The sequence below is a fragment of the Giraffa tippelskirchi genome, chromosome 2, assembly GCF_054371585.1.
Source record: "Giraffa tippelskirchi isolate mGirTip1 chromosome 2, T2T-mGirTip1v1.2.pri, whole genome shotgun sequence".
In the NCBI taxonomy this organism is placed as follows: domain Eukaryota; kingdom Metazoa; phylum Chordata; class Mammalia; order Artiodactyla; family Giraffidae; genus Giraffa; species Giraffa tippelskirchi.
This window is the reverse complement of record NC_137276.1, coordinates 40,548,879-40,562,269: the sequence shown is the minus strand read 5'-3', so window position 1 is coordinate 40,562,269 and position 13,391 is coordinate 40,548,879. Positions and strand designations below refer to the sequence as shown.

The 13,391-nt window shown below is 37.2% G+C and overlaps 1 long non-coding RNA gene across 1 annotated transcript in view; it reads right to left on the bottom strand.

Moving 5' to 3' along the window:
* Positions 1-13,391, bottom strand: part of LOC145532271 (uncharacterized) — a 111,899-nt gene that overhangs the window by 30,521 nt on the left and 67,987 nt on the right. The gene's annotated exons all lie outside the window — the stretch shown is intronic.

The window sequence follows — 13,391 nt, the reverse complement described above, 5'->3', positions numbered from 1 at the left end:
AAAAAATAAGAAATTCAGTTGGCTTTTTTGGAAATGTTATGAGTGGGGTCCTAGAAACCTATGTCTAAGGCAGTCAGTGTAAAACAGTTGTTTTCCATTACTATGAAGTGTGGACAATCTAGCATCTATTTTATCTGAACCAGTTCCCTGCCTCAGACTGCTATCCTGAAATATCACTCTAGGCTGAATCTCTACTGCCACGTGTATAAAATGGAATTACAGTTCATTGCTACATTTGCTACGGTTACTGACATGACGGATTATAGGTACTCAACCAGAGTGCATTTAGCATTATGATTTAGTAAAGTGGCCAAAAGAGGAACATTTGTTCTCTTTTTGTTATATAATACTGTTTTTATTAGAAATGTAATATATGTATAATGTTGAAACTAGGAAAATACTGAAAAGTATAAGGAAGAGAATGAAAACTGCTGATCATCTTACCACCAAAGAATAATAACCATTAATATTTTAGATTATTTGATTTCAGATATTTTTTCCATCAAGAAATTACTGCTGCATGATCCTTTGACCTACAGAAATGTTAATTTCATGTGGTTTGCTCTAAATAATATCATATACATATTATTTTACATAAAAGCATACTAAAAAGATTACTTTGTAGTTTGCTTTTCTCATTTAACATGATAATTGAAGTGTTTGTTCATAATACAAAAACTTTCTGAAAACATTATTCTGAGTGACTATTATATTCTAATGTATGAAAGTGCCATAACTTTGCCTAACGATTCCCCCTCTATTGGACATATCATTTATTTCCACTTGAAACTGTTACAAATAGTGACATCTCTATGTATAATTATTTGTATCTATTTGAGATTATTTTCATTTTTGGAAATGGAATTCTTGGTTACAGGTTATATATACATCTTTTAAAGTCTATTGATCCTGATTGCAGGAATTTGATTTTAAGAAGAAACATGTTCTATGAGTACAAGGGCCATTTTTGTTTGCTCACTATTTATTCAGTGGTTAGAGTATTACCTGTTACATTGATGATATACAATAAAACATTTGTTCAATGGATTAACATATGGCACCAGCTATTGGAAATTTCAGAAGATAGCACCTATAAGCCTTCTGCATGTATTGGAGATATTTTACAGTGGTTGAAAATCTGAATTCTCAAATTAGATAAACTGTAGTTTAAATTTAGAACCCTCAACTTACTAGCTGTGTAAGTAAGTATATTGCGGAGTATATTTCAAGTTTCTGGGCCCCAGTTTTCTCCTCTGTAAAACAGGAAGATTGACAGCATCAAACTCACCGAGATGTTGTGAGGATTAAATAAGATAATTTTGTACTGAGATGTATTATGGTGCCAAGCACACAGTAATTGCTCAATAATTTTTTTCTATTACTATTCTACATAACTGAAAGATTCTGACAGTATTTTTTACCCAACAGTAGGTACATAAGAAAAAGAGATGATTCTATGCAAACATCTCAAAAAGGTCAAGAAATATAGATGAGAAACACAACTTTGAAAATTTTATCTTTCAAAACCTTTTAAAGTACTTGTTGGCTTTTTATTATCCCAGGTCTGCTTCCCTCTAATGGCTGGCAGAAAAATCTTCACAGGATAAAGAGCTCCTCTTGCAGAGAGGGGCATAGAAGGGGCAGCTGGGGAGACTGGATCCTGTCCCGTAGCCAGTCGTCCCTGGGGAGAGTTGCCAACTGAAAGACAGGAGGACATCTACAGTGATGTGGACAGGAGCAAGGACAAGGAGCAGGCATAGACTGTGAAAGGACTTTGAGACTTGAAGAGTTTCGGATCCAGACAAGCTGCTGACATTGTACGTCTGGGTTAGGTCACGGGCAGCACTGGTGGCATTGAAACTGAGCAATCCCCAGCAATCCCCAGGTCTTCATAACAGACCCCTTTGTGTTCCCCACCTCTTGCTTAAAGAAAAAAAATTCAGTCTTCTCAACCTTCCCTGAATTTCAAAAAGTCTGACTCAAGGGTTATCAGAAGAGTGAGAATATGCAGAGACAAATAGCAGTTGGGAGGAGAATTGATAACAATTTAAACAATAAAACAGCCATACAGCAGAGTCACAGGACCTTTAGTTTCTCCCTGAAGGACATGGATAATAATGTCTGATGCACATTCCTAAGTTATTTTTATGGAGACCAGACTTCACCAGATGAAAACTGCTCATCACAAGCAGGTAGGCCTCAGACTAGTTAGTATCAGAAGGCTGATGATTGAGATTCCTGAAATATTACCCTCTTACCTCACTATCAACTAATCAGAGAATTGTGCAGAGGAAGCTCTCTACAGAGGAACTTGTGGGTGACCCTGGGGAAATAAGTAGGAGGTGAAGGTGATGCCTGGATAGACCCTCCCTGAGCATTTGCTTTAGAGATTTCAAACATGTTATAAGACTTTGGCTGCTGGGTCCAACTCTCATGCTCCCAAACCTTCTACCCCTTCATGGGTATAACTGGGGACCCCTCAACTTTCAAGAGAATATGACTTTGGAAGACTCCAATATGGAAAGAACTGGAAAGAGCTTGCTGAAGTAGGAAGGTCTAATTCCCCAAAAGGAAACTGAATCTATGGCAGCATTTCCACTGAAAGGATCTTTGTAGTGATTAACAAAGACACTCACCATGATGAAGAGGAAGTAAGTACAATTAAGGACTACGATTATTCAAGATCTTTATAAGCAAATGCATCACTTCAAAATTCTTCAAACACAGAAAATTCTCTAGCTTGGGAGTTAAGAGCCAAAGCATTTATTTACATTTTCAGATTTGCGGGGCTGAAAATATGCTTTTAAGAGCTGTTTACAATTTTGTCATTTTTACTCATTTCAGACTTTTTATTTTCAAACGTGTGTGCTCTCTCTATGGAAACCTAGAGCTTCATTTATTTAACTTTCAGGGATATTGAAATATTACAATAAGTATTTGGAATTCACATTATATATGTGATTTCAATTCATGTGAATATATATAAGATACAACTCTAAATAGCTTTAAAAAAAAAGATCAGAAAGCTCTGCCAAGAGGTGGGAGTCAAATGAGTAATAGCCACCTAGTTGGAATTAAGCCACTTTGAGGAGCTACTCTTTCTGGAAGCTTATTTATTGATCACCTTAGGAAACACTTTTCTGTTGGTGTGACAGGTTGCTGACCTTAGATATTAAACCTAGCCCTGGATATCCCCTTCCGGATAAAACTTCAATCAGATCAACTTACTCAGAAGAATGCTTGCCAGTCTGAGCATACCCTTCCAACCAGCAGCTGCAGAGGGATAGGCCTGAAGTCACCCAAAGGCTTGGCTAGTAGGCTTGCCCACATGTTCAACATCACATTTTCCCTCTGGAACATGACTTCGTCAATCTTCTCATCTCAGGAAATGGAACTACCACCCTGTTACTTGTTTAAACTATAAATCTAGGAGTAGTCCTTCGACTCACCACCTCTCCCCATACCCCACCATATATATCTAATAAATCAATTAATCCCAGCAGCTCCATCCCTGAAAGATTTAGTGACTCTTTACTCTTCCTTTACTGATACACTCTTGCTCTAAACCTCAATCACCTCTAGCCTTAGTTATGTGAGAGCTGCCTAAATAATCCCCATGCTCCTTTTCTCAATATAATAAAAGCCATCTATGACAAACCCACAGCCAACATAATACTCAACAGTGAAACACTGAAAGCCTTCTCGCTAAAATCTGGAACCAGATAAGGAGGGCCACTCTCACCACTTCTATTAAACATAATATTAGAAGCCCTGGTCACAGCAAGAAAAAAAAAATAAAAGGGACCCAAATTGAAAGGGAAGAGATTAAACTTTCATTATATGCAGATGGCATGATATTATATATAGAAAACCCTAAAGACTCCACACAAAAACTACTAGAACTAGTCAACAACTTCAGCAGAGTAGCAGAATACAAGATGAACATACAGAAATCTGTTGCATTTCTTTACACTAATAATGAAATATCGAAATGGGAAAGTAAAAAAAAAATTCCCTTTTAAAATTGCATCAAAAAAATAAAGTACTTAGGAATAAACCTGACCAGAAAGGTGAAAACATATGCTGAGAACTATAAAACATCAATAAAGGAAATTGAAGATGATTCAAAGAAATTGAAAGATATCTCATGCCCTTGGGTTGGAAGAATTAATATTGAATTGATATTGTTAAAATAGTTACACTACCCAAAGCAACCTACAGATTTAATGCAATCCTTATCAAATTACTCATGACATTTTTTACAGAACTAGAACAAATAATCCTAAAATTTATATAGAACCATAGAAGACCCAGAATTGCCAAAGCAACCCTGAGGAAAAAGAACAAAGCTGGAGGCATAACGATCCCAAACTTCAGAGACTACCACAAAGTTATGGTAATCAAAACAGCATGGTAACAAATATTAAAAGCAGCAAGGGAAAAACAACAAATAACACACAAGGGGATCCCCATAAGGATAACAGCTGATCTTTCAATAGAAACTCTTCAGGCTAGATGGGAATGGCAGGACATACTTAAAGTAATGAAAGAGAATAATCTACAACCCAGATTACTGTACCCAGCAAGGATCTCATTCAGATATGAAGGAGAATTCAAAAGCTTTACAGACAAGCAAAAGCTGAGGGAATTCAGCACCACCAAACCAGCTCTCCAACAAATGCTAAAGGATCTTCTCTAAACAGCAAACACAGAAAGGATGTTTAAACATGAACTCAAAAGAAAAAAGTAAATGGCAACGGGACCATACTTATCAATAATTACCTTAAATGTAAATGGGTTGAATGCCCCAACCAAAAGACAAAGACTGGCTGAATGGATACAAAAACAAGACCCCTATATATGCTGTCTACAAGAGACCCACCTCAAAACAAGGGACACATACAGACTGAAAGTAAAGGGATGGAAAAACATATTTCATGCAAACGGAGACCAAAAGAAAGCAGGAGTCGCAATACTCATTTCATATAAAATAGACTTTAAAATAAAGGCTGTGAAAAGAGACAAAGAAGGACACTACATAATGATCAAAGGATCAATCCATGAAGAAGATATAACAATTATAAATATATATGCACTCAACATAGGAGCACCACAATATATAAGGCAAATACTAACAAGTATGAAAGGGGAAATTAACAATAACACAATAATAGTGAGAGACTTTAATACTCCACTCACACATATGGATAGATCAACTAAACAGAAAATTAACAAGGAAACACAAACTTTAAATGATACAATAGACAAATTAGATTTAACTGATATTTACAGGACTTTCCACCCCAAAACAATCAATTTCACCTATTTCTCAAGTGCACACGGAACTTTCTCCAGGATAGATCACATCCTGGGCCATAAATCTAGCCTTGGTAAATTCCAAAAAATGGAAATTATCCCAGTCACCTTCTCTGACCACAATGCAGTAAGATTAGACCTCAATTACAGGAAAAAAACTATTAAAAATTCCAACATATGGAGGCTAAACAACACGCTTCTGAATAACCAACAAATCACAGAAGAAATCAAAAAAGAAATCAAAATATGCATACAAACGAATGAAAATGAAAACACAACAACCCAAAACCTATGGGACACTGTAAAAGCAATGCTAAGGGGAAGGTTCATAGCAATACAGGCGTACCTCAAGAAACAAGAAAAAAATCAAATAAATAACCTAACTCTACACCTAAAGCAACTAGAGAAGGAAGAAATGAAGAACCCCAGGGTCAGCAGAAGGAAAGAAATCTTAAAAATTAGGGCAGAGATAAATGCAAAAGAAACAAAAGAGACCATAGCAAAAATCAACAAAACTAAAAGCTGGTTTTTTGAGAAGATAAACAACATTGACAAAGCATTAGCCAGACTCATCAAGAAACAAAGAGAGAAGAATCAGATCAACAAAATTAGAAATGAAAATGGAGAGATCACAACAGACTCCACAGAAATACAAAGGATCATAAGAGACTACTACCAGCTATATGCCAATAAAATGGACAACTTGGAAGAAATGGACAAATTCTTAGAAAAGTATAACTTTCCAAAACTGAACAAGGAAGAAATAGAAGATCTTAACAGACCCATCACAAGCACGGAAATCGAAACTGTAATCAGAAATCTTCCAGCAAACAAAATCCCAGGACCAGATGACTTCACAGCGGAATTCTACCAAAAATTTAGAGAAGAGCTAACACCTATCCTACTCAAACTCTTCCAGAAAGTTGCAGAAGATGGTAAACTTCCAAACTCATTCTATGAGGCCACCATCACCCTAACTCCAAAACCAGACAAAGATGCCACAAAAAAAGAAAACTACAGGCCAATATCACTGATGAACAAAGATGCAAAAATCCTTAATAAAATTCTAGCAAACAGAATCCAACATCATATTAAAAAGATCATACATCATGACCAAGTGGGCTTTATCCCAGGAATGCCAGGTTTCTTTAACATCCGCAAATCAATCAATGTAATACACCACATTCACAAATTGAAAGATAAAAACCATATGATTATCTCAATAGATGCAGAAAAAGCCTTTGACAAAATTCAACATCCATTTATGATAAAAACTCTCCAGAAAGCAGGAATAGAAGGAACATACCTCAACATAATAAAAGCTATATATGACAAATCCACAGCAAACATCCTCAATGGTGAAAAATTGAAAGCGTTTCCCGTAAAGTCAGGAACAAGGCAAGCGTGCCCACTTTCACCACTACTATTCAACATAGTTTTGGAAGTTTTGGCCACAGCAATCAGAGCTGAAAAAGAAATAAAAGGAATACAGATAGGAAAAGAGGAAGTAAAACTCTCACTGTTTGCAGATGACATGATCCTCTACATAGAAAACCCTAAAGATTCTACCAGAAAATTCCTAGAGCTAATCAATGAATATAGTAAAGTTGCAGGATATAAAATTAACACACAGAAATCCCTTGCATTCCTATACACCAATAATGAGAAAACAGAAAGAGAAATTAAGGAAACAATACCATTCACCATTGCAACAAAAAGAATAAAATACATAGGAATATATCTACCTAAAGAAACAAAAGACTTATATATAGAAAACTATAAAACACTGATGAAAGAAATCAAAGAGGACACAAACAGATGGAGAAATACACCATGTTCATGGATTGGAAGAATTAATATAGTGAAAATGAGTATACTACCCAAAGCAATCTATAGATTCAATGCAATCCCTATCAAGCTACCAACGGTATTTTCCACAGAACTAGAACAAATCATTTCACAATTTGTATGGAAATATAAGAAACATCGAATAGCCAAAGCAATCTTGAGAAAGAAGAATGGAACTGGAGGAATCAACCTGCCTGACTTCAGGTTCTACTACAAAGCCACAGTCATCAAGACAGTATGGTACTGGCACAAAGATAGAAATATAGGTCAATGGAACAAAATAGAAAGCCCAGAGATAAATCCACGCACCTATGGACACCTTATCTTCGACAAAGAAGGCAAAAGTATACAATGGAGAAAAGACAATCTCTTTAACAAGTGGTGCTGGGAAAACTGGTCAACCACTTGTAAAAGAATGAAACTAGAACACTTTCTAACACCATACACAAAAAAAACTCAAAATGGATGAAAGATCTAAACATAAGACCAGAAACTATAAAACTCCTAGAGGAAAACATAGGCAAAACACTCTCTCACATAAATCACAGCAGGATCCTCCATGACCCACCTCCCAGAATATTGGAAATAAAAGCAAAAATAAACAAATGGGACCTAATTAAAATTAAAAGCTTTTGCACAACAAAGGAAACTATAAGCAAGGTGAAAAGACAGCCTTCAGAATGGGAGAAAATAATAGCAAACGAAGCAACAGACAAACAATTAATCTCAAAAATATACAAGCAACTCCTGCAGCTGAATTCTAGAAAAATAAACGACCCAATCAAAAAGTGGGTCAAAGAACTAAACAGACATTTCTCCAAAGAAGACATACAGATGGCTAACAAACACATGAAAAGATGCTCAACATCACTCATTCTTAGAGAAATGCAAATCAAAACCACAATGAGGTATCATTTCACACCAGTCAGAATGGCTGCTATCCAAAAGTCTACAAGCAATAAATGCTGGAGAGGGTGTGGAGAAAAGGGAACCCTCTTACACTGTTGGTGGGAATGCAAACTAGTACAGCCACTATGGAGAACCGTGTGGAGATTCCTTAAAAAACTGGGAATAGAACTGCCATATGACCCAGCAATCCCACTGCTGGGCATACATACCGAGGAAACCAGAATTGAAAGAGACATGTGTACCCCAAAGTTCATCGCAGCACTGTTTACAACAGCCAGGACATGGAAGCAACCTAGATGTCCATCAACAGACGAATGGATAAGGAAGCTGTGGTACATATACACAATGGAATATTACTCAGCCATTAAAAAGAATACATTTGAATCAGTTCTACTGAGATGGATGAAACTGGAGCCCATTATACAGAGTGAAGTAAGCCAGAAAGAAAAACACCAATACAGTATACTAATGCATATATATGGAATTTGAAAGATGGTAACGATAACCCTATATGTGAGACAGAGTAAGAGACACAGATGCATAGAACAGTCTTATGGACTCTGAGGGAGAAGGTGAGGGTGGGACGTTCTGGGACAATAGCACTGAAACATGTATATTATCATATGTGAAACAGAACACCACTCCAGGTTCGATGCATGAGACAAATGCTCAGGACTGGGGCAATGGGATGACCCAGAGGGATGGGATGGGGAGGGAGGTGGGAGGGGGGTTCAGGATGGGGAACACATGTAAACCCATGGCTGATTCATGCCAATGTATGGCAAAAACCACTACAATATTGTAAAGTAATTAGCCCCCAACTAAAATAAATATATTTATTAAAATGCAAAAAATAAATAAATAAATAAATAAAAATTAAAAAGGAAGGAAAAAAAAAACCAGCATGGTATTGGCACAAAAATAGACATATGGATCAAGGGAACAGAATACAGAGCCCAGAAATAAATCTACATACTTAAGGTCAATTAATCTTTGACAAAGGAGGCAAGAATATACAATGGAGATTATCTTTTGATAATCTCTTCAGCAAGTTGTGTTGGGAAAGCTGGACAGCCACATGTAAATCAATGAAGTTAGAACACTCTCTCACATCATACACAAAAATAAACTCAAAATGACTTAGAGACTTAATTATAAGACATGACACCATAAAAATTCTAGAAGAAAACACAAGCAAAACATTCTCTGACACAAATTATAGCAATGTTTTCTTGGATCAGTCTCCCAAGGAAATAGATATAAAAGCACAAATAGATAGGACCTAATCTGACATAAGCTTTTTCACAGCAAAGGAAACTACAAACAAAATGAAAAGAAAACCGATGGACTGGGAGATCATGGATCACAGCCTTCTCACAGTGAAGGGGCTTGCATAACTCAATGAAGCTATGAGCCATGCTATGCAGGGCCACTCAAGATGGACAGGTCATAGTGGAGAGTTCTGACAAAACATAGTCCACTGGAAGAGGGAACGACAAACCACTCCAGTATACTTGTCTTGAGAACCCCATGAATAGGATGAAAAGGCAAAAAGATATGACACTGGAAGATAAGCCTCCTAGGTCAGAAGGTGTCCAATACACTACTGGGGAAGAGCAGAGAAATAGCTCCAGAAAGAATGAAGAGGCTGTATATTGTCACCTGCTTATTTAACACATGCAAAGTACATCATGTGAAATGTTGGGCTAGATGAATCTCAAGCTGGAAACAAGATTGCTAGGTGTAATATCAACAACCTCAGATACACAGATGATACTACCATAATGGCAGAAAGCAAAGAGGTACTAAAAGAGCCTCTTGATGAAGGTAACAGAGGACAGCGAAAAAGCTGGCTTAAACTCAACATATAAAAAACTAAGATCATGACACCTGTCCCATCACTTTATGGCAAATAGATGAAGAAACAATGGAAACAGTGACAGACTTTATCTTCTTGGGCTCCAAAATCACTGTGGATGGTGACTGCAGCCATGAAATTAAAAGACACTTGCTCCCTGGAACCAGGAAAGCTATGACAAATCTAGACAGTGTATTAAAAGGCAAAGACATCACTTTGCCACCAAAGGGCCATATAGTCAAAGCTACGGTTTTTCTAGCAGTTACATACAGATGTGAGAGTTGGACCATAAAGAAGGTTGAGCACTGAAGAATTGATGCTTTCAAACTGTGGTGCTGGAGAAGGCTCTTCAGTCCCTTGGACAGCAGGGAGATCAAACCAGTCAATCCTAAAGGAAATCAGTCCTGAATATTCATTGGAAGGACTGATGCTGAAGCTGAAGCGCCAACACTTTGGCCACCTGATGTGAAGAGTTAACTCATGGGAAAAGATACTGATGGTGGGAAAGATTGAGGGCAGGAGGAGACAGGGGCAACAGAGGATAAGACAACCTTAGACAGCATCATCAACTTGATGGACATGAGTTTGAGCAAACTCCAGGAAATAGTGAAGGACAGGGAAGCCTGGCATCTACAGTCAATGGGGAAGCAAAGAGTCAGGATAAGATGGTTAGATAGCATCATCAACTTGATGGACATGAGTTTGAGCAAACTCCAGGAAATAGTGAAGGACAGGGAAGCCTGGCATCTACAGTCAATGGGGAAGCAAAGAGTCAGGGTAAGATGGTTAGATAGCATCATCAACTTCATGGACATGAATTTGAGCAAACTCCAGGATATAGTGAAGGACAGGGAAGCCTGGCATCTACAGTCAATGGGGAAGCAAAGAGTCAGACACTCCTTGGTGACTGAACAGCAACAGCAAAATGAACCAGGAGAAAATATTTGCAAATGATGCAACTGATAAGGGCTTAAGTTCCAAAATATACAAACAGTCCATACAACTCAGTAACAAAGAATCCCAAATAACCAATCAAAAAATGGGTGCATGTTGATGTTTGACAGAAAACAATAAAATTCTGTAAAGCAATTATCCTTCAATTAAAAAATAAATAAATTTTTAAAAAATGGATGGAGGACCTAAATAGACATTTCTCCAAGGATGACATACAGATGACCACCAGAACCATTAAAAGATGCTCAACACTGTTAATTATTAGAGAAATGCAAATCAAAATTATAATGAGGTACCTACTCACACTGGTCAGGATGGCCATCATTAAAGGGTCTTGCCAGCTTTCTGATTTCATCTTCTTCCCGGGTGCTCTACTCTAGCCACTCTTGCCTACTTCTGTTTCTTAAATCCGTTCAATATGTTCCAGCCTCTGTATCAGGTGTTTCCTTTCCCTGGAACACTCCCTCAAACCTGTTATGTGCAACACTAGCTCCTTATCTCTCAGATTTCAACTAAAATACTACTCCTCAAAGAGGCCTTCCCTGATCCCCCAATACAAAGTAGTCCCCACAAGTCAGTTTCTTTCCTATTTCAATTCTCAAAGAAATACTCTTATTTATTTTTCTTTTGTCGCTATCTCCTACCCATGCCCAGAGTGTGAACTATGTGAGAGCAGGAATTTTGTCTATGTCATTTTCCACTATATCCCAGCTCCAGGAACAGTACTTGGCAAATAGAGGGCTTTCTGTAAATATCTGGTGAATGAATAAAGTGTTATTCTGATGGCTTGGTTTCTGAATTTGACTTTATGTCAGGTCTACATATTTTTATATATTTATATCATGTTATCTTTATAGTCAACCCATAACTCTGTACAGCCTATTTCTCCCCGGCCATACAACTGATAAATCAGCATGTTCCCTTCACCACTAGCAATGGGGAAAGGAGTGATCACAGGAAGGAGGTGGGTGAACTCACTTAAGTTGAACAGCTCAATGCAAAAGACTCAAAACTCATGCTCTTACATTGACAAACTGGTAGCATTATCTTTTCACTTATTAGAATATTTTACATTTCATTTAGATGAAAGAGAAAGACAAATACTGTATGATGTCACTTATATGTGAAATCTAAAAAGTAAAACAAACTAGTGAATATAAGAAAAAATAAGCAGACTCACAGATATAGAGAACAAATTAGTGATTACCAGTGGGGAGAAGGATGAGGGGAGGGACAATATAAGGGTAGGGGATTGAAAGGCACAAACTGTTAGTTACAAAATAAGTTACGAGGGTATATTGTACAACACAATATTTTATAATTTTACAATAACTGTAAATGGAGCATAACCACTAAAAATTGAAAATCACTATATTGTACATCTGTAACTTATTATACCAATATAACAACTACACTTTAACAATATTTTTTAAAAGTTTATTTTGCATTTTTACATAGATGTTCTTATAAGAACTAATATCTATCTCTTTAGTTCTCTGCTATCTCTGTACAACAGAAAGGGGAAAAGCATTACTCTCCATTTCCCCAAAAAGCTTAAAGGATACTACTGAAATTATTTTAGAAGCTTTAAAAATAGGTGGTCAAGAACATCCCCGGTAGTCCAGTGGTTAAGAATCTGCCTTGCAATGCGAAGGACACAGTTTCAATCCCTGCCCCAGGAACTTAAGATCCTACATGCTGCAGGGCAACTAAACTTGCATACCACAACTACAGAGCCCACGAGCAGCAACGAAAGAGCCCGCATGATGCAACGAAAACCCAACACATATAAGTTGTGCAAGCCACAGCTAAGACCCAACACAGGCAAATAAATAAATAAAGATTTTAAAAACTAGGTGGTCAATGCTATTTTAATATAGAAAATTTAAAACAAGAGTCATATAATCTAGCAACTTAACTTTGGGCTTTGAATCATGAGAAAAGTTAAAGTGATAGTCTAGACAGGCTAAAAATGGAAGTTAATTTTACACTTTAGGCAATGCCTTCTATGAGTATTTTGCTTTCATGTTTAAATAACTCTGTGATTTATTCAGATTATTATCAATTTATTATTTTTTTTCTGATTTATAAAAGTAGTGCATCCTCATTAAATAATTTGGAAAATTCTGGTGCAGTGATAATTTGGCTGGGTGAGAGCTGAGAGCTCTGCAGAGATAAATATGTGGTGTGAGACAACATTGCCCCCTAGAGGTCTGTGGTGTGTTGCCAGAGACTGCCCAGCAGCTTCTTTCTGGTCTTGGAGGCTTATGGATGCTGAAACACGCCTACTGATTTCAACTGCGGGAGGGAGTCCCGTGGGAGGGAACACCATCTGTGATCTACTGTGGACTTCACTCACGCACAGACCTATCTGATAGTCTTATGTTCCTCCCGGAGCCTGGAATGGAGAGAGAGTCATTAGCCCCCGAGAGAAAACACCGTGAGTGAGGCTCAAGTCTAGTGTCAGCAAGATAGTGGTAGAAGGAGCAGTGTTAGGTTGTTCCCC